This window comes from Macaca nemestrina, chromosome 4 (genome assembly GCF_043159975.1).
Source record: "Macaca nemestrina isolate mMacNem1 chromosome 4, mMacNem.hap1, whole genome shotgun sequence".
Classification (NCBI taxonomy): domain Eukaryota; kingdom Metazoa; phylum Chordata; class Mammalia; order Primates; family Cercopithecidae; genus Macaca; species Macaca nemestrina.
The window spans coordinates 156,764,484-156,790,235 of record NC_092128.1 but is presented as its reverse complement, the minus strand read 5'-3'; the positions used below and the strand labels follow the sequence as shown (position 1 = coordinate 156,790,235).

Here is a 25,752-nt window from a genome sequence, read left to right as displayed (position 1 = left end):
CGAATCCAAGAAAAAAACACGTCTCAGGGCTCCGTTGATTTTCCCGCATGAGGGGCCCTACCCCCCTGTTCTAGCCCGGCCCAAGCACCCTCCACCCTACCCCGACCTGCTCAATGGGGCGCTGTCTACCTGAGCAGAGCCTCCCTCTGCAAGGCTCTGTCGCTCTCGCTCTCCAGTTCCCCCACCCTCTCCCTTTCTCTGCTTCCCCCTCCACCTCGCGCTCTGCTGTCACCCTCTGTCTCTCTCAACCCCTCCATCCACCTCTCTCTCTCTCTCTCTCTCTCCCCCCCTCTCTCTCCCCCCCTCTCTCTCCCCCCCCACCCCTCCGTTTCTATCTCTCCATCCGGGTCTCCCTAGCTCTCTTTCAAGCTGTGTCTGTGTCTTTGTATGTCCGTGTGTGTCCGTGTTTGTGTGTCCGTGTGTGTGTGCCCGCGTGTGTCCATATGTCCGTGTCTGTGTCTTTGTGTGTCCGTGCGTGTGTGCCCGCGCGCGTGCGCCCGTGTATATCTGTGTGTGTGTCGGGGTGGGTTTGCTAGTGGTGGTGGTGGTGGGGTGTGTCTGGGTGTCCCACAGCCCCTCTCTCCCGGGATCAGGCTGCCGGCTCTAGTGCGGGGCAAAGCAGAGCCTCCCCACCCCCCTGGTCACTGGCCGGGTCCTCTTGGGGACAAGCGACGGTGGTGGGGGCGTTGTGAGAAAAAGATCCCGCGGGGCTGGGCCAGCTGGGCGTCCCCGGACAGCCCTGGCGGCTCGGGGTGGGTGGGGCAAGAGGGGGGCCTTGCAGGAGGGGCGGCGAGGGATCCAAAACATTATTTCCGCGGCAAGTCGGAGGACCCGAGGGGATCCCAGAACCGTGACCCTTGGGCCCTGACGCCTCGGAGCACACTTGGTCCTGGGCCGGCCCGATGTATTGGAAGCTAGGGAGCTGGAGAGCCGGGGAAGGCCTGGAGCGTCTGCGAAAGGGAGGCCGCCCGGAGAGCACGGAGCCTGGGCAGGGGATGGAGGCATCACGGCCTGACGACGGATTCTTGTTTCTTGCAACAAGAGGAGTCTCCACCGTGGCCAGTTTGGAAACTGGAAAGGAGAGCGAAGACACGGTGCTGCTTTTCCACGCTTCCCTGGAGGTTTCTGGGTCCCCACAGAGCTCAGGAAACAAACTGTCAACATGATCACTCTTTCGGGGGCTGGAGACACGCGAGCAACAGGCCCCCTTGCAGAGGGCAAAGGAACGTGGAACCCGAAACCACGCTTCAGTCGGCCTGAGTGCGACTCCTGTGTGGCTGGAACTATCCGCCTCGCGCTCTGTTGCAGGCTCGACGTGGGGCTGTGTCATCTGTGAACCATGTGGATGAAAAACGGGCAACCACCGGAGTCTCGGCTCATTGCTCTCTGGGCATTTTGCTCATTCCTTGGGAGACGAAATTCGTTTGAATCGCTCCGGGATGAAGTGACCCGGGCTGGCGATCCGGAGGGGCCAGTGAGCGCCCCGCAGGCCGACATGGCTGTGAGCCGGGCACTCAGCCCGCACTGGGCACCCAACATTTTCCCGGAGTGCTGGGTCCTGTTGGTCCTGGAGGCAGAAGACCGCCTTTCTCTCTGCCTTCCTTTCTGTTTCTTGCTCCTTTTCTCCCTCTGTCCATCCTTCCCTCTGTTCTTCCTTCTCTCCCTCTCTCCCTCCCTCCCTCTGTTCTTCCCTCCTTCTCTCTCCCTCCATCCATACCTCCCTTTCTCCTTCCTTCCCTCCCTCTCTTCCTCTCCTTTTCTTTCTTTCCCTACCTCCATCCCTTCCAATGTCCCTCCGTTCATCCGTGCTTTCCTCCCTCCGTCCTTCCCTCCCACTTTGTCTCCGTTCCTTTCTACATCTCTGCCCGGCTTCCCTCCCGCCTAGAAAGGGCAGAACCACGGTTTGCGCGAGATCGCGGGGTCTACATTTAGTTGCCGGGCGCTCCACGTGATGCCGAGGAGGCTGGCGGGGCACTGGTGGGCGAGTGAGGGTGGAGCAGGGAGGCAGAGGAGTCCAGCTGCGGAAAGGAGAGCAGGCCTGGAAGCTGCCCGGGCTTGTTCCGGGGGTGGAGGTCTCCTCCTACCCCACTGAGGAACGGTGCGCGCGGATGGGCTGAGAGCTCTGCCTGGGCTGGTCCCAAAGCCTAGCCGGCTGCCTGCGGACCCACGTAAGTGCAGTAGATGGCCGATCTCTGGGTACCTGGGCGGGCTCTGATCCCCGGGATGCTCAGGAAAGAATGACAGCCCTCCTCTGTATGGAGTCTCTCGCCGGACCTGGAACTCAGAATCCTAGACAGGTAAGCTGGAAGGGAAGAGACGCCTCTCCATACCGAGCCAGAGACTGACCGCGAAAGAGGGGCCACCGCCCTGCCCCCACCCCGTCCCAACCCCGCGTCCTAAAGCTCCTCCAGCAGAGCCCGGTGTTCTTCCTGGCTGAGGAGTGGTTCCAGCGGAGCGGGCTCTTCCACGTCCTTCAGCTCTGCCAGTGGCTCCGTTGCTAGAAAAGGTTGTGCCTTTTGCTGAAATTCTGGGGTCCACAGGAGCTTATATAACAGGGCTGATGCGAGTGCAGATGAACGCTCCGGCTCCTGGAGCAGTTGGGAGGGCGCCTGAATGGCTTGCATCTGCTTCTGCCACGCAGAGGCCTCCGTGGGCACGGGCTGCGGAGGTAGATGTGCCTCGACTTCGCATTCCCACGCGCCCTGGCGACCCGTGGCCCCTGGGTCCAGCCCCAATACGGACTCATGTGGAACGCGTGCGGCGCGAGTACATCTTGGCCCTGTGACTCAGCCTGAGCGGGCCCAGGCTGTCCCATTGAGCAGGCGCCCAGAAGGCCGCCGGGCTGCGGGTCCTGAATCTCCTGCCATCTGTTCGGGTGCGGAGGTCCCCCAGGCGTCTGAGGGTGGGACAGCAGGGCTGTTCCACGTCCTTCAGCTTCCCCAGTGGCGCCGGATCTAGCCAAGGTTGTCCCTTTTGCTGAAATTCTAGAGTCGACAGGAGCTCATCTAACAGGCTGCAGGGGAGTGCAGACGAGCGCTGAGTCTCCTGGAGCGGTTGAGAGGGCGCCTGGATGGCTTGAATGTATGCTTGACGCTCGGAGGCCTCCGGGGTCGCGACTCCGGACTTCGAGGTGCCCCGTCTTCGGGTTCCCACGCCGCCCTGGAGACCTGGGGCTCCAGCCCCACCAGGGATTCCGCTGGGACGTGGGTGGCGCAAGCGCACCTTGGTCCTGTGACTCAGCTTGAGCTGGCCCAGGCTGTCCCACTGAGCACGCGCCCAACAGGCTGCTGTGCTGTGGGTCCTGGTCTTCCTGTCATTTGTTGGGGGTACAGAGGCCACCTAGGAGTCTGAGGGTGGGACAGTTCCACTTCCGGAGGAGCCAGGGCACCGAACACAAAGCCCCGAGTGCAGGGGCAGGTTGGGAGATTCCTTCTGCCCGCGCAGCCTGGCTGGGCTGCAGCAGGGGGACGGCCTTTGCTCCCTGGCTCACGAAAGCCCCCTGTGGGAGAGCCCCAGGCGTGCAGGGCATGTGGGGTGCGGGAAGCAGCTTTCCCCACGCCTGGGTGTGGGTGAACTCAATAGAAGAGGGAGGAGGGCGACACCTGCTGGGGTATCAATAACCACAGTGGCCTCAAAGAGCTCAAATGAAAGGAGGAATTGCACATCTCTCGAGTAAGTCCAGAGCTAGAAATGATTAAGCTTGGTGAAGATGTAGAATTGTCACCGCTAGAGAGAAGTCAACGCTTGGCTTCAAAACTTCAAAGGATGGGCCGGGCACGATGACTCACGCCACCACTTTGGGAGGCCGAGGCGGGTGGATCACAAGGTCAGGATATCGAGACCATCCTGGCTAACACGGTGAAACCCCGTCTCTACTAAAAATCCAAAAAAATTAGCCGGGCGTGGTGGCAGGCTCCTGTAGTCCCAGCTACTCGGGAGGCTGAGGCAGAAGAATGGCGTGAACTCAGGAGGTGGAGCTTGCGGCGTGCTGAGATCGCGCCACTGCACTCCAGCCTGGGCGACAGAGCGAGACTGAAAAAAAAAAAAAAAAAAGAAGGAAAGAAAAGAAAAAAGAAAAAAAGGATTGTTGCTTATTGACAATTCACCCAGCTACCCAGAAGCTTAGATGGAGATGTACTTGGAAATTAATGTTATTTTCATGGCTGCTAATACAATTATCTATCCTTCAGCCTGTGGATCAAGGAGTGATTTTGACTTTCAGATCTTATTATTAAATAAATAAATGCATTTTGTAAAGGGATAGCTGTCATAGACAGTGATTTCTTTGTTGAACCTGGATAAACTGAATTGAAAATCTTTTGGAAAGTATTCACCATTAATCCTTTCATGATATTTCAACCTCCTCCCAAGAATCACAAATGTCCTTAATAGCAATCCTTAAATGCCATTAAGGACATTTGTGATTCATGGGAGGAGACTGAAATATCAACATTAACAGGAGCTTGGAAGAAGTTGATTCCAGCCCCCCTGGATGACTTTGAGGGCTCAGGATGTCAGTGGAGGAAGTTCCTGCAGATGCGGTAGAAATCGCAAGACAACTAGAATTAGAATTAGAGCCTTAAGATGAGATGAAATTGCTGTAAACTCATGATAAAACTTGAACAAATGGGGAGTTGCTTCTTATGAATGAGGAAAGAAAATATTTTTTTGAGATGGAACCTACTCCAGGTGGAGATGCTATGAACATTGCTGAAATGACAGCAAAGGATTTAGGATATTCCCTAAACCTGGTTGAGAAAGCAGCTGCAGTGTTTGACAGGGTTGATTCCAGTTTTGAAGGAAGTTCTACTATGGATGAAATGCGATCAAACAGCATCACATGCTACAGGGAAATCTTTTGTGAAAGGAACAAACTTCATTGTTTTAGTTTAAGAAATTGACATGGGCACCCAACCTTCAGCAACCCCCACGCTGATCAGTCAGCAGCCGTCAATACAGAGGCAAGATCCCCACCAGAAAAACATTATGACTTGGTGAGGCTCAGATATTCATTAGTATTTTTTAGCAATTAGGTATTTTAAGTTATGTGCACACTTTTTAGACATAATGCTATTAATTACTAATTAATTATTAAATAGTCATTAGACGACAATATAGTTTAAGCATAACTTTTATAAGCACTGGGAAACAAAATGTTTGTGCAACTAACTTGATTGTAACATTTGCCTTATTGCAAAGGTCTGGAACCAAACCCACACTATCTCTGAGGGGTGCTTGTAGGTTTTTTGTTCTTTGTTTTGAGATGGGGTTTCGCTCTGTAGCTCAGGCTAGAGTGCAGTGGCATGATCATAGCTCACTGCAGCCTCAAACTGCTGGGTCAAGTGATTTTTCTACCACAGCCTCCGGAACAGCTGGGACTACAGGCATGCAGCACTATTCCTGGCTATTTTTTAAAATATATATATATATATATTTTTTTTTTTTTAAGAGATGGGGTCTCACTATGTTGCCCAGCTGGTCTTGAACTCCTGGGCTCAAGCAATCCAGCCACTTCAGTGTCCCAAAGTGCAGCCATTACAGGCTTGAGCCACTGCACCCAGCTTGTCTGCAGTTTTTAAAACAAAAATGGCCGGGTACGGTGGCTCAGGCCTGTAATCCCAGCACTTTGGGAGGCTAATGCAGGTGGATCACGAGGTCAGGAGTTCGAGACCAGCCTGGCCAAGATGCTGAACCCAATCTCTACTAAAAATACAAAAATTAGCCGGGCGCAGTGGCGGGCAACTGTAGTCCCAGCTACTAGGGAGGCTGAGGCAGGAGAATCTCTTGAACCCAGGAGGCAGAGGTTGCAGTAAGCCGAGATCATGCCCCTGCACTCCAGCTTGGTGACAGAGCAAGACTCCATCAGAAAAACAACAACAACAACAACAGCAACAAAACACCATAATTTAAAAGATTAAAAGCTAAGGTAGATTTTTACAAATGTATATATCTACCATTATAGTATCATACAGAATGGTTTTACTGCTGCAAAGATTCCCTGTGTTCTGTGTATCTGCCTCTTCCTTCCCCTCGGTCCATGGCAACCACTAATGTTTCTACTGTTCCCACAGTTTCACCGTTTCTGGAATGTCATATAATTGGAATCGAATAGTACGTAGACTTTTCGGATTGGCTTCTTCTCTTAGCAACATGCATTTAAGTTTCCTAATCACTAGTTATATTCATTTATACTAATTTATGTTGATTTAACATATTAATTTTGACTAAATGGCATTAAAGAAGGTTTGAGGAGTTTGTGTGTCACATTCTGGATGAGAGGGCTCAATAATATTAACTCTTTAGTTTGCTGTAAATCATTTAAAAATATGCTCAAATTCCAATAAAAATACCAAGAAAAATATTTTTGAACAAGAAAATGTGATTTTAAATTGATCTATTGAACACACACGACAGCCAATATTATAAAATGTACTATAAGATATTAAAGATTATTATTACCATTCAAAATTAAACAAATTTGAAATGGCACAAAAATAAACACATTAATGAAAGAGAATTAAAAACAGAAATGGAGCACAATTTTATCTCATAACAGGGTGGTATTTTAAATCCACAAAACAAGAGCTATTGTTCCATTTATGGTATTAAAATATTGGGTAATGATTTGAAAATATAAAATGATAGAATTGAATCACGGTCCCGCATCTTGCATAAAAGTTAATTCCAGTATTAAATGTAAAAGAGAGAGAGAGAGAGAGAAAAGAAAATTAGCTGTGTGTGTGTGTTTTATGACCTTGAGAATGAATGTCTTCTAAAATCAAAATTTCAAACAGAAACCATATAAAAAGGAATAATAAACCTAATGTACCTAAAATGTAAATTCTTACACATTTCAACACCAGGCAAATAGCACAAAACAAATGGGAAATTTTTACAATTATGTTACATAAAAGTTAAAATCCTTACGATATATATAATGTATAAAACAGTATGATTACTGCTATTATTAATACCATTATGATTATCTGGTCTTCCCGCACACCAGTCCTCTTCAGGTGCCCGGTGGTGAAACAGAGCCCTCCCTCTCTGGTCACAGTGGAGGATCCAGCAGGAACCTGAGCCCAGACAGGCTCCAAACCCTGAACCCTGCCTAGACTTATGAAGGGTGTGAGCCAAGCCGGGACCTCACACTCCCTCTTGCAATGACGCAGATACCCACTCACGGCAGAGATTCGGTCCCTCTCTGGAACAGCTGTGTAACAATTATTGCAGAAACTTGTTTCTTATGTTCCCAGACACATGGAGAGAGCTGATCTGGAAGACTGATGTCCACATGCCAAGGGAAACACTCATGACACACACGCTGCACACACCACACCATGTGCACACGCACACACCCCAGACACCATACACACTGCAACACACCATGTGCACATGCACACACCACACACACCACACCCACTACACACGCCACACCATGTGCACACGCATACACACACCACACACACTGCACACACACCACACACACGAACCTACTACACACATACCATGCACATACAGCACCACACACACACCACACCCACTACACACACACACCACATACACTGCATACACCACACCACACACAAGAACCTACTACACACACATCACACATGTACAGTGCCACACACACACCACACACACATCAAACACACACCCCACACATACTCCCCACACACTGCACATGTACATATAGCACTACACACACAGAGCAAACACACATATCACATACACACACCACACACTGTGCACACACACACCACACCACACACATCACATACATACAACACATGCATTCAACACACATGTCAAACACTACACACACTGCACACACACAGCACCATACACAAAACAAACACACATGTCACATACACCACACACACTGCACACACACATCACACACACACACCACACCACCCATAGTACACATACACACCATGCACACATACACCACAAACACAGCACATACACACACCATGCACCACCCACAGTATTCATACATGACACTCATAATACACACCACACACACATATACATACCCCATGCACTTACTACACATGCAGACCACACACACACCATACATACACATCACACGCATACATCTGCGCACACCTCACAGCATACATACAATCCTCACTTTTAGAACTTAATTTGGTTTTTGAGGAGCCTGGATATTAAAATATTTTACTGGCATTTGAATGAGCCAAGAAAATGTGGATAAATACACATGCGTAACACAAGGGCACAAGTGGCACTTTCGAAATCACAACATTAGATTAAACAATGTAAATTTTTTATTGTTTTTTAAAAATCAAGTCTTTCTCATCTTACTAGAAACTATTTACCAGAGTAAACTAATGAGATTCTTACTGAGGTCAAAAGACTTTTTGGAAAAACTTCTCCTTGATGAAATTGCACTTAAAACATCACTTCCATTGTGAAGTATTTCTTTAAGATGTTCTTGGTCCCTTTCCTGTTATATGGGATTGTCAGTTCAAATTTTAAAAGTGACTTTGATATGTTTTTCATCTATTATTTTAAAAATGTTGAAGGGGTTTTTAATTCTGCCTTCAACAGAGATGGACACACCTCTGATTATGATGGAAAACTGAATACGTTACTCCAACAGTAAGGAGTGAACACATTTACTCCATGCAAAATCTATATTACCTGCGTTATAAAGAATAGAAATCTAATTCTCACTATGAAGGCAGATAAAAGTAATCCCTTCAACCTACAGATGACTGAATCATTTACCAAAGCACTCAGACTTTAAACAGCATTTATCAAATGTGTCTATATTTCTACACAGATTCATATGAATAACATGTAGTTTAAATCTTTGCACATTTTATGCTTTTAATGAGTTGTGATGGTCATTAACATTTTTATCACATTTCCCCAAAGGTAGGTAATTACTGTTATTATTTTCAGCTAGAAATACAAAATGCATTTTCTGTTTTTGATGACTTTGAAACATAGCTCTTGGAATATAATATCTGTGTATAATATCTGTGGAAAGCATGAAAGTAATATTCAAACAGTATGCATTTTTTCCAGAATGAAAATGTCCTCTACAATAACATTCACCTTTTTTTCCTGATGGGCACATAAAAGTCCACATTTCTAACATTGCTGGACGTTATTTACATTAAACTTTTGCATCAGCTTCAGATGTTGCAGAAACTGGGCAAGAGGCCACAAGGTACACAACACACACACACACACACACAAAATACACACACACATACACACACAACACACACACATATACACACATACACACAATACACACACACAAAATACACATACACACACAATACAAAACTTGTATTATTATACTTACCTAAGTGTCTAAAGAGGTGGATATATATATTAGATTGCTCCAGAACAATGATTTTTATGGGGCCTATTGGAAAGTATGACTGTAGTTTGAGTGAGATGCCTGTAAGAGATTCAATTTGGCCACTATTTATTGAGTACCCAATGTTGAAAATACTAACAGAAGGCTCATGAGATAGGAATTTTCATCTAAATCTATTGGAAATGTGCTACTAGATGCTGTAGTAAAATGACTGGTGTGGTAATTGTAAAGCACATCTAATATCTAAACCTTTGTTTTTTACCTGAAATCCTTATGGGGGTGATTGTGTATGTCAATTTGAATCTTCCCATCAACAAGATAAATAAATAAATAAATAGCCAGCCTGCCTAGATAAATTAGTTCATCTTTTCTATATTTCGAGGGCAGTGCTTCTCTTCCTTTGACAGTCACAAGATTCACCCGCGGATCTCCTTAAAATGCAAAACCATAGACCACACTTTGACTAGCTGGGATAAGGGGTCAGAGCATCGAAATGAGTGTGTAGGTGACTGTGCTGAGATTCTACTGCTCATTTGGGCACTGACTCACCATACAAACAAAGCTTAGGACCTCTAGTCCTTGTCCTTGCTGGCAAAGAAATACACATACATAGGATGTGACTATGCATATGGAATATCTGTTGTGTTCTGGACATTGCTCTAGACACTAGAGATAAGGAATCAAATAATCCCTTGTCTCTATCTCAAAGGAGCTTCCTACACGGTGTCTTCTGAGTTCTTTGAAATTAGATTCACTTTCAGATTTGATTATTATATTTATGATTTGATATTTTCATTGAACCCCATGATACGATAATTTTTTCCAGACTCTTATGGTTCTAGGCTTTTATTACCTTAAGGTATGTCACTTCTATGTCTTTTTTGGTTCCATATGAATTTTTCTAGTTCTATGAAGACTGATGTTGGTACTTTGATGGGGATTGCATTGAGTTTTTAGATTGCTTTTGGCAGTATGGTATTTTTACAATATTGATTTTACAATCCGTGAGCATGGGATGTGTTTCCATTTGTTTGTATCTATCAGCAGTGTTTTGTAGTTTTCCTCGTAGAGGTCTTTTGCCTCTTTGGTTAAGTATTCCAGATATAATTAAGATTTTTGTCTGCAAAGATTGTATGCAATTGACAATTATAGGAATATACTATTATAATTATAGGAATTATAATATTCCTAAGGTTTTTATTGCAGCTATTGTAAAAGGGGGTGAGTTCTTGATTTGATTCTCACCTTGGTCACTGTTAGTGTATAGCAGAGCCACTGACTTGTGTACATTAATTTTGTATCCTGAAACTTTGCTGAATTCATTTACCAGTTCTGGTAGCTTTTGGGATGAGTCTTTAGGGTTTTCTAGGTACACAATCATGTCATCAGCAAACAGCGACAGTTCAACTTCCTCTTTACCGATATGGATGCCCTTTATTTCTCTTATCTGATTGCTCTGGTGAGGACTTCTAGTACTGTGTTGAATGGAAGTGGTGAAAGTGGTCGTCATTGTCGTGTTCCAGTTCTCAGGGGAAATGCTTTCAACTTTTCCCCATTCAGTATAATGTTGGCTGTGGGTTTGTCATATATGGCTTTTATTACCTTAAGATATGTCCCTTCTATGTTGATTTTGCTGAGGGTTTTAATCATAAAGGGATTCTGGATTTTGTCAAGTGCTTTCTATGTCGATTTTGCTGAGGGTTTTAAGCATGAAGTCATGTTGGGTTTTGTCAAATCCTTTTTGTGCATCTATTGAGATGATCATGTGATTTTTGTTTTTAATTCCGTTTATATGGTGTATCACATTTATTGACTTGCGGATGTTTAACCGTCCCTGCATCCCTGGTCTCTCTTCAGATCATATACATCTTTCACCTTATGATGGTTAATTTTATTTGCCAAGTTGGGTTGCCTGATATTTGGTTAAACATTCTGGATGTGTCTGTTGAGGGTGCTCCTTGATGAGATGAACATTCGAATATGTAGACTTAGTAAAGTAGTTGCCCTCTCCGTTGTGAGTGGGCCTCATCCAATCCATTAAAAACCCAAATAAAACACAAAGGTAGAGGAGGACAGAATTCACTCTCTTTGTCTGATGATTTCAGAGCTGAGATGTAGATCTTCTCTCGCCTTTGAAGTCAGATTTGGACTTCAACTTATGCCATCAGCTTTCCTGGTTCTCAGGACTTTAGACTTGGACTGGAACTCCATTATTGGCAGTCCTGGGTCTCCAGCTTGCTGACTGCAGGTCCTTGGACTTCTTAGCCTCCATAACCACATGAGCCAATTCCTTAAAACAAAGATAAATAGGTGGAACTTAATTAAACTAAAAAGCTTCTGCACAGTAAAATAAATAATCAGCAGAGTAAACAGATAACCTATAGAGTGGGAGAAAATCTTTGCAATCTATACTTCTGATTAAAGGACTAATATCCAGAATCTGCAAGGATCTCAAACAAACCAGCAAGAAAAAAAATCCCATCAAAAAATGGGCTAAGGACATTAACAGACAATTCTCAAACGAAGACATAGAACTGGCCAAAAAACATATGAAAAAATGCTCAGCATAACTAATTATCAGGGAAATGCAAATCAAAACCACAATACAATACGATACCACCTCACTCCTGCAAGAATGGTCATAATCAAAAATCAAAAAATAATAGAAGTTGGCATGGATGTGGTAAAAAGGGAACACTTTTACACTTTTTGGAGGGAATGTAAGCTAGTACAACAGCTATGGAAAACAGTGAGGAGATTTCGGAAGAACTAAATGCAGATCTATCATTTGATCCAGCAATCCCATTCCTGGGTATCTACCCAGAGGAAAAGAAGTCATTATATGAAAAAGATACTTGCACACACATGTTTACAGCAGCACAATATGCAATTGCAAGAATTTGAAACCAGCCTAAATGCCCATCAATCAATAAATGGATAAAGAAAATGTGGTATATATATTTATCATGGAATACTACTCAGCCATAAGATGGAATGAAATAACACATTAACAGCAACCTGGATGAAACTGGACACCATTATTCTAAGTGAAGTAACTTAGGAATGGAGCACCACACATTGTATGTTTTCACTCATAAGCAGGAGCTAAGCTATGAGGATGCAAAGGCACAAGAATGATACAATGGTCTTCGGGGACTCAGGGGAAAGGCTGGGATTTGGGGGGTGGGTGCGGTGAGGGATAAAACACTACACATTGGGTACAGTGTACACTGCTTGGGTGATGGGTGCACCAAAAATCTCAGAAATCACCATTAAAGAACTTATTCATGAAACCAAACACCACCTGTTCCCCAAAAACCTACCAAAATAATAATTAAAAAATTTATCTCCCAAAAACCTATTGAAATAAAAAAAAATTAACCACAATGATCTTAGGCATTGGGTATGGGGGCCTTAATGGATGGGAGCACTGCACTAACATTACAGCAATCCACTGTGAAACACCATTTGTAATTTACAGGTTTAAGAACAGACCAAATTCTACTGCTAAATGTTGAAGCAGTGAGGATAATCACCCATTCACTAATTAATTATGTCTTATATAATAAGTTTTATTTATTTGAAGTCATGTTGTAATTTATATTGGACCATATTTGCTAATTTATCAAGATGGGGAGTCTAGGCACCATGGCTCACGCCTGTGATACCAGCACTTTGGGAGGCCGAGGCAGGATTGCTTGAGGCCAGAAGTTAGAGACCAGCCTAGGCAACACAGCAAGACGTCACTTCTATAAATTTTTTCAATTGGCTGTATTGGTGCATGCCTGTAATCCCAGCTACTTGGAAGGCTAAAATGGGAGGATTGCTTGAGCCCAGGAGCTCGAGGCAGCAGTGAGCTATGAATGTGCCACCACACTTCATTCAGGCTGGGTAATGGAGCAAGATCCCATCTCTAAAAAAATGAAAAATTAAACATAAATCAAATTTTAAAAAAAACAGTAGAGGGAGTTCTGTAAGGTTACATTTGGTGAAGTCAATGTGTAAGTGCAAATGATTTAATTTCAATTTGTTACTCATTAGGTCAGAGCATCCAGGTCCCCTGTGGACAGAGGTTTCTATGACTACGGGAAATTTAGGCAAGGTAACAGATGTGAGGCATAACTATGTGTCTTCTATTCTATACACAGTTACTCTGCTAGGATTGGGGGTGCAATGTTTAAATTTAGTGGATCCCGGGTGTAACAAAGTTTGAGCTCCAGTATTGATTAAGTTTGTGAAGGTATGCCAGTTGGTAGATTTCAGCAGATGTTAAAATTGATTCAGAATATATACTGGAGAGTTACAAATACCAGTCAGCACCCTGTTATCTTTGGACTGTATTAATTGTTTTAGCAAATAGTAAATTTCCAATTAGGTCAGATGACAGACTTGTGTTTTAATTTAAATTTTGTTTTTGTGTATATCCAATTTCCTTCCTTCCTCCCTCCCTCCCTCCTTCTTTCCTTCCTTCCTTCCTTCCTTCCTTCCTTCCTTCCTCCCTCCCTCCCTCCCTTCCTTCCTTCCTTCCTTCCTCCCTCCCTCCCTTCCTTCCTTCCTCCCTTCCTTCCTTCCCTCTCCGTCATTTTTTTGTCACTGGATATAGGGAAAGTTGTTCTCTTTCCCATTCATATTTATAGTTTTTTTTTTTCTTTGAAAGAGAGCCAAATCAGTATCTTCAGAGTTAAGGTCCTCCTTTCAAGCAGATTGTGTGGTTTAAGAACCCTGGACTTAAGTCAGGTTGAGATTTCTCCCTTCTCTGTGCCTTAGGGGTACCGCAGATGTATTTTCCTATAACCCCGGGAATTAGATCTTTGTTGCAGCAGAACCATAAGTGACAGAGTGATGCAGCACAACCAGCCCACAGTTCAGGGGTCAGTGGATTGAAACCATCCTCTGCTACTGCTCCATCTTGTTCTTCCGGGACTTCCCTCCCCCTCCACTTTTTTTCCTTTTAGGGTTTTGAAGCTTTAGTAGTATACACATTGCCTCATAATCAGTCAAAACTCCCTTTATCCCACATCATGGATTAAAGAGAACATTGCCGAGAGCCCTTCAGTCTTCTAGAAGGACTTTATCTGATAGGTCCTTTTTCCATGGTTTAGAATAAAAGAGGCAATAATTAGAAATGTCTCCCTCATAATAGGCTGTACAGCAAATTCTACTTTAAAGGCTGTTGTTTGTGTCTTTAACTGTGGCTGCCCTTAATGTTTTTGTCATCCACAGACAATTGTTGTCTCATTTTGTTCCTCTTTAAATGATGGTTTTATAATCAGCTATAAAATTTAACAGATGCTCTTAAATGCAGGATTCTGATTAATAATGCTGGAGATTGTGACATTAGAATAGAGGAAAAACTTTCAAATAGAAGAGTGAATGGTGTTTGATCTACTTTGGACTGTATTTTTATAAATGTTATTAGTATGTGTTCCAAAATTATTGGAAACTTCTATAGAAATGTAATCCCCAGTGTCAGAGCTGGGGCCTGCTGGGAAGTGGCTGGTCCATGGGAGCAGTTTCTAATGGTTTAGCATCATCCGCCTAGCACTGCTCTCATGATAGACTTCTCATGAGATCTGGTTGTTGAAAGTGTGTAGGACCTTACTGCTCTCTCTCTTCCTCCTGCTCTTGCTGTGCCTTCCACCATGATTGTAAGTCTCCTGAGGCCTCCCCAGAAGCTGAGCAGATGTCAACATCATGCTTGCTGTACAGGCTGTGGAATTGTGAGCCAATTAAACCTCTTTTCTTCATAAATTACCCAGCCTCAGGTATTTCTTTATAGCAGTGCAAAAACAAACTAATACACTAGTGCTCTTTTTTCTTTCTTTCTTTCTTGCAGATCCACATTTCATTTGTTATTTTTGCCTAAGAGACAGCTTTTTAAAATTTATTGTAGTGTTGATCTGCTGGTGATTAGTTCTTTCAGCTTTTTTATATGAAAAAGGCTTCATTTTGTATTTGTTTTAGAAAGGTATTTTAGCTTCCCATAGAATTCCATAGAATTTTCAGTTGACAGGCTTTTGTTCTATTTTTCAGTACTCTTCTGTTTTCTAGATTAAATCATTCCTAGGGAAAATTTTTCTGTCATCCTTATTTTATTTTTAGCACATAAGACATCCTTTAAAAAATCCTGTTGTGTCTTATTTTAAGATTTTCTCCTTATCTTTGGTTTTTTAGTGATAAGTGGTTTGATAATGAACTACATTCATATAGTTTTCTTCACATTTCTTGTGCTTGAGGTTATTTGAGATTCTTAAAACTGTGAGTTTATTGTTTTAATCAATTTTATAATTTTTCCTACTATTATTTCTTCAATTTTGTGGGGCTTTTTTAGCATCTTTTTTTGTTTGGTTTGGTTTGGCTTTTTTATTCTCCTTTGGGTATTCCAATAACATGTGAGTTAGGCTACTAAAAGTTGTCCTACAGCTCACTGATCTTTTTTATTTTAATTGTAATTTTATTTTTATTTTTTTAATGTGTAATTTCTTTCTGTGATTTATGTTGGGGGGTTTCTACTGTGTTTGCAGGGTTGGCTTAGTGCAACTCTGTGGCTTTCTTGAGACATTTGAATAGTACAGAATTTTATTTAAAAATTTTAGCCAACACATTATGTTTACTCATGATTGAAGGCATGGCTCTTGGCTGTTCCTCTTTTTTCTGCCTCACTCTTACCAATGTAGATGACAGAGCCTTGCAGACTCATCTAAGCCTTGTGAGACTCCATACCGTGTTTAAAAAGTCATAACTGTTTTTTTGGTTACATATTATAGAGTCATTATTTAATTCTGAATCTAGCTTTAAATTTTTGTTTAAAGTAGGATTTTTTTTGTTCCCACTTAATGCTATTGAGTAGGTATACTTGTGTTGCTGCTTACTTGAGGACTAATAACTGTAGTTGGCCATGAAGCAAAAATCACATATTTCTAAATTATCCTTTTAAAAGATCCATTAAATTGCCTGTAAATCACAATGTAGACCAAAGTATTTATGCAGTACTTTAGAGACTCTTAATACCGACAAATATCCAGGTTTATCTCTAGTAGAAAAGAACAGTTGAGTATCAAATAAAGTAGTTTGCATTTTATCACCTAATGTGCATCAAAAATAAATTTTTAAGCATGAGAACACTCAGAGTAGTGTGATGTTTTTACTATGAGAGGCATTTAGGATGTGAAAGTGAGAAAACAAGGTTTTGTGAGTGTAGTCTTGGGATTATTCACTGTGTGCCTTTCAGCCACCTCCCTTCTCCCTCTCCTTTCATTGCTTTCTTCTCCTTGATTTTAAGTTGATTGTTGTATATGTATAATGGAATTCCCCAGGGTCATATTGTTTCAACAGCACATTATGAAACAAGTACTTTTAAATTCACATTCAAACACAGAGTCAAAGTAGAGGTTCTTCTTTGAATGAACCCTACATTGCCTTTGGGGGGTGGTCATCATGTATAATTTTTAAAATTTGTTAACCTCTGAAGCTAAAATTCATTTTTTTGTATTAAGTCTAATAGATTTGAAAACTTAAGTGTAGATTTTTAAAAAATGTTCAGTAAGGGTATATTTATACGATTTTTGTCACTGCAATTTGATTATTTCATTCATTGCTTTCTTTGTAACACTATTTCTTCCAAATATCATGCTTTCATTGGTTTTATGAACAGATTTATACTTTAGAGTGTGAGCAAGGATGTTCTGTTAAATAAATGGGAAAATTAATCCTCCCAAATTTATATTGTCATGTGGAAGTGAATAGTATGTTTCCTTTTGTAGCATTTCATCCAGTTTTCTCTCCATCCTTTATTTGATACATGAACGAACTACATGAGTGAAGAACACCACTGTGTTTTCTTAAATAACTTTTCAACTTCAGTAAGTCATGCAAGGATCAAATGTGAGAGAAATAGAGAACCTCACGATCAACTCAAGTGTTTGGAAAAAAGTACTGAAAATGAGGTGGGGTAGTTTCCAACCTGACCTGCTCAGCATTGAAAGGATTCTTGTTTCTTAAGGAAGCCATGGAGTTTTATCAGCTTAAAAGTGAGTGGTTTGTACAATGAGTTTTTTTTTGTTTGTTTGTTTGTTCTTTTAAACTTACTTTTGAAACTTCCATTCTTGTTCGTGGATTGTGGTTTGTTAGAATAGTGATTATTTTGTTTTTATGAGATGTTTCTTGTATTTTTATTTATTTTTAAGGCAGAGTCTCACTGTCACCCAGGCTGGAGTACAGTGGCTCGATCTCAGCTCAGTGCAACCTCCACCTCCCAGGTTCAAGCAATTCTCCTGCCTCAGCTTCCCGAGTAGCTGTGATTACAGGCGTGTGCCACCACACTCAGCAATTTTTTGTATTTTTAGTAGACACAGGGTTTCACCATGTTGGCCAGGCTTGTCTCGAACTCCAGACCTCAAGTGATCCACCCGCCTCGGCTTCCCAAAGTGCTGGGATTACAGGCGTGAGCCACAGCACCCTGCCATTACTGGTCCGCTAATGGATCTGGAGCACCTCAGTTCTCTGATTGTTACCCTTCTGTGTTGAAAATTAACGGTTATTTTCATTTCATGTCTAGGATGTAGTATGTTCTTGTTGGGAAAAAATGATGTTGCTTGAGAAATAAGTGCCTTCAGTATCACTCTGTGTCACTTAATAAATATGACTAATATCTACTTTTACCAATTGCTGCAATTTGATCCTTAAACAGCCATCTTTAAATTATACTTTTTCTTTGGTTAAAGTAATTATATTAGACATTAATTATTTTTACATAATTTTCTTATGTAGACTGACATTCTTAGAACTAAAACTTTCAGATGTTTATATTACAAGTATCATTATTATTTTGTATTATTATTAATGTGTCATCTCTTTTTCTCTGTAGCCATATGTAATCAACTGTCTTCCTTTTACTTCCTTTTTTGAATCAAAATGTTACACTGTGTACAAGCAAGAGCAACAGCTCTATATCGGGTTCACTGCAGTGCTTAGAAGATGCAACAGCACAATTTACAAATCCAAATTTCCAGGAAGTCTCTTCAGGGACCTCTAGTACAAAAGAGACTAGAGGGTCAGAGGGCAAAAAGAAGAAATCCAACTCCCAGCTCAGGTCAAAAGGGAAGAAAGGCTGGTATTGAAAGAAATCCAAGAATGACTGTGTCTGCAACTAGCCCTTTTCTGCAAAGTATTCATGATGTTTCAGTTCAAATATTTGTTCTTATGATGGTCAATAATATGAATAGTTATGCTTCTAAAAGAATTCTTACAATTAATGGATCATTCTAAATTATTATATGTTTAGTTGCTATAGTAAGATGACGTCAAAGATTTATTGCCTGTTAAATGTTTCTGGGATCTTTGCTTTATTTTTATATTATGATCTGTGCTTCCAAAGTTGAGCTGTAATTTTATTGTTTATACAAATGTAGAATAAAGCTTAAGTTTGGGGAGAAAAATAAAAGCCAGAGTTTTCCTTTCAGCTCTATAGAACAGTCATTCATTTCTATAAATATTCTTTATGTACCTTTCCTAGTTCCACATTTAAAAAGATAAATGTGGGGATCTACACAGGTCTCAGTAAATAATAGTTGTTGATTAATAATGCATTTATTATAAAGCTTGAAGTTTAAAGTAGAATTTTGCTCAGCCTGCATATCTTTTATGGTCAGGCTGCTATAATTATGTAATACCCAGTTAAATTTCTTTTTTTTTTTTTTTTTTTTTGAGACGGAGTCTCGCTCTGTCACCCAGGCTGGAGTGCAGTGGCCGGATCTCAGCTCACTGCAAGCTCCGCCTCCCGGGTTTACGCCATTCTCCGGCCTCAGCCTCCCGAGTAGCTGGGACTACAGGCGCCCGCCACCTCGCCCGGCTAGTTTTTTGTATTTTTTAGTAGAGACGGGGTTTCACCATGTTAGCCAGGATGGTCTCGATCTCCTGACCTCGTGATCCGCCCGTCTCGGCCTCCCAAAGTGCTGGGATTACAGGCTTGAGCCACCGCGCCCGGCCAACCCAGTTAAATTTCAATTTCAGATAAATAATGAATATTTTAGTTTAAGCATGTCCCAAATATTGCATGGGATATACTTACACTGAAAAAATTATTTGTTTATCTGAAATTTAAAATTAACTGGGCATGCTATATTTTCTGTGGCAACCCTGTTTTATAGAGAACAGAGTAACTCAGCTAAATTTTAGAATACTTAACCTTAATCTGGTGTTCTAGGTCTTTACCTGTAATTATTATTATTATTTGGAGTCAGGGTCGTGCTCCATCACCCAGGCTGGAGTGCAGTGGCACAATCACAGTGCACTGCAGCCTTGAGCTTCTGGGCTCAAGTGATTCTGGCACCTCTGTCTTTGCCTCCCAAGTAGCTAGTACCACAGGTATGTGGGCCCAGCTAATTTTTTTTTTTTTTTTTTTTTTTTTTTTTGTAGAGACAGGGTCTCAGGCTGTCTGGAACTCCTGGGCTCAATCAATCCTCCCACCTCTGCCTTCACCTCCCAAATAGCTGAGACCACAGGCACATGCCACCACCATACACAGCTTATGTTTCATCACTTTGGTGCAAAAGTAATTGCACCACCCTAATCATTCTTTGTGGAGACAGGGTCTTGCCCTGTTGTCTAGGCTGGTTTCCAACTCCTGGGCTCGAGTGACCCTCCTGCCTGGGCCTCTAAAAGTGCTGGGATTACAGATATGAGCCACTGCACCAAGTTACTTTGCATAATTTTTAACATAAACATAAGTATTTTGAGAAGTAGAAATGTTAAAACCCTTGGAGGAAAATATAAAGTGTACAATAGAAAAAAAAAATCAAACAAATATAACAAAAAATTATCAAAATTTTCAGAGGAACAAAACAAAATCCAGTTTTTACAATCTTCAGGATTCAATCCCATTATATCAAACATATAAATAAACATATTCAAAGAAAAAGGCAATCAATAGAGACTGACCTCAAGATGACCCAGATGTTGGAATTAGTGTGAATTTTTAAAGTAGTTATTATAATTCTTACCAAAATAAAAACTCCAAAAACCCTCATAATAAATGGATAGGAAATCACAGCAGACAAGAAGAAACTACAAATAATAACAAAGGTTCAAGTGGAAATTCTAGAAGTGAGAAAGTTTTCCAAGTTAAAAAATATAATCAGTTGTTTTCAGGAGCAGCTTGGAGGTGGTAAAGAGTCAATGAACCTAAAATACAATTGAAGTTATTCAGTCTGAAAAATGTGAGCAGTCACAGGTTGTGGTGTGTGAGCTTTTCCTTTGGTTAGTGCTTTTAGGTAATCTTGGTTTTGATAAGATTACTAGACTGATCTGTCAGGGGCTAAGCCATAGTTCATCTTGGTTTCAGTAGTGGTTTAAACAAAACTCATGATATCCTTGTGTTCAAGATGGAAGAAGAGTGGACCAGATGACAATATTTAGATGCAGTCATTCTTAACCTCTTGTTGCTCTCCCAGTGGTCTAGCTGGGGTTTGTATAAAGCGGAATGGGAGAAACAGGGATGGAGACTCCACCTACCCTCTCCATTTGTCCACTTGTCCTCCTTCACTAGTGGATAAAGTCCGCGGGAACAGGCGATGTATTATTTTAAATCTGTATCTTCTGTTGTCAAGATCTGTAGTTAGTTCTGCTCCCTGGACTGGGGTCAGGAACCGAAGGAACATGAGGGTGAACGAGGTGACATGGAGTCCAAGAATACACTGTGCCTACATGCAGAATGTTTGTGCCAGGAAAACCAGTCAGCAGTCAGATGGTCTCAGACACCAAGTGGGAGGCAAGATTCAGTCTCGTGAAGGCGGTGATCCTCAATGTGTGCTTCCTATCGCTTGCTTCCGAATGACCTGGAGTACTTCTTCACATGCAAATGTGGAGCCCAGTCCTAGACCTGCTAAGCCTGTGTCTCCACGGATGGTCTCAGCAGTCGACACTGGAGACCTGCTAAGCCTGCGTCTCCACGAATGGTCTCAGCAGTCGACACTGGAGACCTGCTAAGCCTGCGTCTCCACGGATGGGTCTCAGCAGTCGACACTGGAGACCTGCTAAGCCTGCGTCTTCATGGATGGGTCTCAGCAGTCGACACTGGAGACCTGCTAAGCCTGTGTCTCCACGGATGGGTCTGGGCAGTCGACATTGGAAATGTGCAGGTCCCTCGGAGACGCTTATGTAGATAAATTTGAACTGCTGTGTTTAAGGGTTAGGGAGCTGTCAAAAGCAAGGAATAGACCAGGCCCTTGGGTGGGAAGATTGCACAACCTTGGCACTATTAGCGTTCTGGGCAGAACAGGATTTTGCCACATGCTTCAAAGCATCCCTAGCCTCTACCCTCTAACACCATATCCCAGATGTGAAAAACCAAAAAATGTCCCCTGGGAGGCAAAATAGTCACCAGCTGGGAACAGGAACCACTGCTTTGCGGGATCAGAGTAGTTACTTTGTTCCCAATCCAAGGATCAGAACCCAAGATGAGACAAAGTGCAGCTATCGGAACTGGAGGGCCAAGCTGAAGCTAGACCTACAACAAACGCTCCAAAAGCTCCTTTCTAGGCCTGATCCCGTGCCTCAGCTACCGAGCTTGTACAGATGCCATGTAACTCTAGATCTGGTGACAGATGGAATCGAAAGGCTAGAACTCGATAGGGTCTTTCAGGTTGGGCCAGCACACAACATGGACTTTTGACAACATCTAGATGCTTGAACCAACCTCAGTCCTGAGGCAGAATTTCCCGTGACATCTGATACACAGCCTGGATTTGGAGCACTCACTGGGATTAGATGCCACGGGAAGATTGTGTTTAGGAACTCTGAAAGAGACGGGCTTCAACAAAGCAGACCTAAGCAACACTTAGCAACTGAACTTCTTCAGCTTCCATTCCAGCCCACAAGGACAAAAGCTTCCCATACATATCCACTGTGGCTAACCCGTCCTCAGTAGGGAGTTTCCCCAGCATTGATCTCCCCTCTGTTCTGAGCCTACTTGCTCTTTTGTAATGTTTCCACTTTCGGTCCCACTCCCTAACAGATGATTTGTCCTCTCCGCCCAGCCCCCTAGTTCTGATATTTGGACTGTCTGTGATCTGGGTAGTACTTCAGAGGTAGAATCAAAGCCTTGTTGATTGGATTGGGAATTTCTAACTTCCTATTAAAGGCACTGATCAAGCGTCTATTGTATAAAGTAAAGACTATGATCCAGTAAGACAGATTCCACAAGCAGTGCAGGAAGAATTGGTTTCTAGTACACTGCATGCTTCAGGACAGGAAATCCAGAAAAAAATTCTGTGGTACATTAAATGTGTACTATAAGTTTCATTTCCATGTGCAAAATTGTAGTTAGCTAAAAAGTACATCCATGAAGAATCTTGATTAAGCTTGTTTCATCCTGGTTAAACTAGTTACTAAACAATAATTTCACAACAACTCAAGAACTCTGTAAAAGCATTTCCTCTGAGTATTTTATTCAGAACAAAACACAAAAAGATAAGGCAGAAACAAAAATCCCTGTCATTTGCAGTATCTGTCGGCTTTCAATTTGGCTCTCCTAAGCAAAGAAAAGTAATAAAATTAATCTATGTAAAACATGCCATATATATTCAACTGCTACTAAATATAAAAAGCTTTAAAACTCTGTGGTCAATTTTGGTTATTATATTACCACAACACTTATATTAAAATATGTATACTTTTAAATTTGGTTTCTATAAAAAATGGATTCTAATCTTATAAAAGTTATTTCCTAATAGTCAATAAACATTGCCTAAGGGCTTTTTCAATCCACAATAGCAATTTTAATTATTCTGGAATTTAAGGGTGCTCTAAATTTCCATTCAACATGGTGAGAATGCTGTATTATTAGACGTGATAAAAGTTACAGGACACAGAGCTTATTCTGTTTTAGAGTCCACATCCTGATTGTATTTTATATCCTCTTCTTGATTTCTTCCATCTAGATATGTATTCATTTGCTCAGCTGGAAAAAATTCTTAACATTATGTACTGACTTTAGGTATGAAGTCTACCAGCTAGTTAACAGGAAATATGTAATTAAACATTGCCTTATCAAGAAATGTAAAAAAAGGGTAAGAGTAACTTTGCAACATAGGACTTCAATGAGCGGCTGGCAATTATCAAAATCTGGCACTTAATTGATTTATACTTGTCCACTCACAGCTAAACGTCTCTGCCTGTTTTCCTATGTTGTAAATCTAGGACATTACTTATCCACATAGGAAGAGTAATAAATGTTAATAATGTGCTATGATAAACATCCTGCACTCTTCCAAATCTTACAATAAAACTGCTTCAATTTCACTTGTTTAGCTTTTAGATTTTTAGCTGATCTATTCTTATTTTAAGGAACCTGAACTACTCTAACAGAATCCACATAATTTTTATATTAGTCAAACAGCTTCTTTCTAACTCTGGTTCTAATAGTTATAAAAAGATAATGATAAATTTATGAAGTAGGTACAGTCAAACCTTAATTTCTTAAAGTATATACTTAGAATCGGTTGTAATTTTTAGATATTCTTTCTTGACAGTCTTTTCCCAAACTTATGATGTCCTCTCAAAGTAATATTGCCACATTCATAAATTAGAAATAAAGACAAAAATGTGAAAACTATAGTAATTTAAGAGAACACAGGTTTTCTACACACCATTTCTACTGGCTACTGAAAATAGCGGAAATAAGTAAATAGCTACCTGTCCAGAAGCGTCTCATGCAAAAATCCATCTTTCCGAGCCTTTTTAAGAATTTTACTGTCTTCTTTACTTGTTTTAAGTTTGTGGTCTTGGAAGCTCTGAAATTTATTTCTGCAAAGAAAATATCTTCATTGAAAAATACCTCAAACTCTGATTATACATATTTACTATTAAATTTATAAATACTGCTAATTTCTTTTTCACTTATTAAAAAAGTCTAACTGTAGGCCAGGCACAGTGGCTCATGCCTGCAATCCCAGCACTTTGGGAGGCCAAGGCAAACAGATCACCTGAGGTCAGGAGTTCGAGAACAGCCTGGCCAACATGGTGAAACCCCATCTCTACTAAAAATACAAAAATTAGCTGAGCATAGTGGCGCATGCCTGTAGTCCCAGCTACTCAGGAGGCTGAGGCAGGAGAATCACATGAACCTGGGAGGCGAAGGCTGCGATGAGCCGAGATCACGCTACTGCACGCCAGTCTGGGCGACAGAGAGAGACTCCATCTTAGGGGAGACAAAAAAAAAAAGTCTAATTGTATTTTTTTTTTAAATAAGCTGGAGATTTTCAACAACAAAGATGACCTCCATGACCCCTCAAAAGGAGGGCTGCTCATTGGGAAGAACCACAAGGCCCCACTTCTATTAGGGCATGCCGGCTGGAGTCCTCCGTGTCCTGGCCATAGCACAGCCTTTGACTGGCATCACACCCATTCTATGAATGAACAGGGAGACGATTAACCCGGATGATGTTAAACCTAGTTAACCCGGATGAAGGTAGACCTAGTTAAGAGTGCACCTGCGTATTTAAAAATGATTCCTATTCTCTTTCCCCTGTAGTAAGTATGAGGGGATTTTTCTCTTGTATTTACTTCAAGAACTTGGTTGAGCTTCTGGTGGTACAACTCAAAAGCATGAGACCCATATGCATAGGCCTCCTGGAGGTTTTAACTCTCAGAGGTGGCCACACCTCACTGCAGCAATTTGTCAATTCCAGTTCAGGTTTTCCAGTCCCAGTGTGGGTTCCTTGGAGCATTGTGCTCCAGTGTACAGTGATTCTCCGCTTTACCTCTTCAGCCAATCTGGGGACAGTGGCTTTCCTGTGACCTCACGTCTCTTGCAGGTTTAAGAAGAGCTGCTGATTTTTCAGTTTGCTCAGCTTTTTACCTGTGAGGAGGGAGTGACAATTCTCAAGATTTTTGTGTACGGAACCAGAAATTCCCCAACTCCATTATAGTAAAAAGTGTCTTCCCTTCCTCTGGCTCAAGAATTAAAATATTTTCTTTCTTTGACACATTGTAATTTGATTCCCTAAATATTTATAATTGTAGATTTAAAAACTCGGTCTTCTGCTGTATCAGACATCTAGACTGGCACTTTCCAACAGAATTATGAGAGTCCTGTCATAGAACTTGAAACCTTCGTTGTAGCCTCATATAAATACATAAACAGGTACAATTAATTTTACTAGTATATTTTTAACTCAAAATGCTCATACTATACTTTCAATAAGAAATACAAATAGGCCGGGTGCGGTGGCTCACATCTGTAATCCCAGCACTTTGGGAGGCCGAGGTGGGTGGATCACGAGGTCAGGAGATTGAGACCATCCTGACTAACACGGTGAAACCCCTTCTCTACTAAAAATACAAAAAATTAGCCAGGTGTGGCGGCAGGCACCTGTAATCCCAGCTACTTG

At 41.9% G+C, this 25,752-nt stretch overlaps 1 long non-coding RNA gene across 5 annotated transcripts in view; it reads left to right on the top strand.

Annotated features, from left to right (window-relative positions):
* Nucleotides 1-797: 797 nt before the first annotated feature.
* LOC105483446 (uncharacterized) overlaps nucleotides 798-25,752 on the top strand; it is a 46,862-nt gene continuing 21,907 nt past the window's right edge. For 4 of the 5 annotated variants that reach the window (XR_988283.3, XR_011622672.1, XR_011622671.1 and 1 more), the window contains exon 1: nucleotides 24,191-25,505. This is a non-coding gene — a long non-coding RNA (uncharacterized lncRNA). Of the gene's footprint in view, nucleotides 2,298-24,190; nucleotides 25,506-25,752 lie in introns of those variants that run through there. The other variant, XR_011622670.1, reaches the window with a different exon arrangement.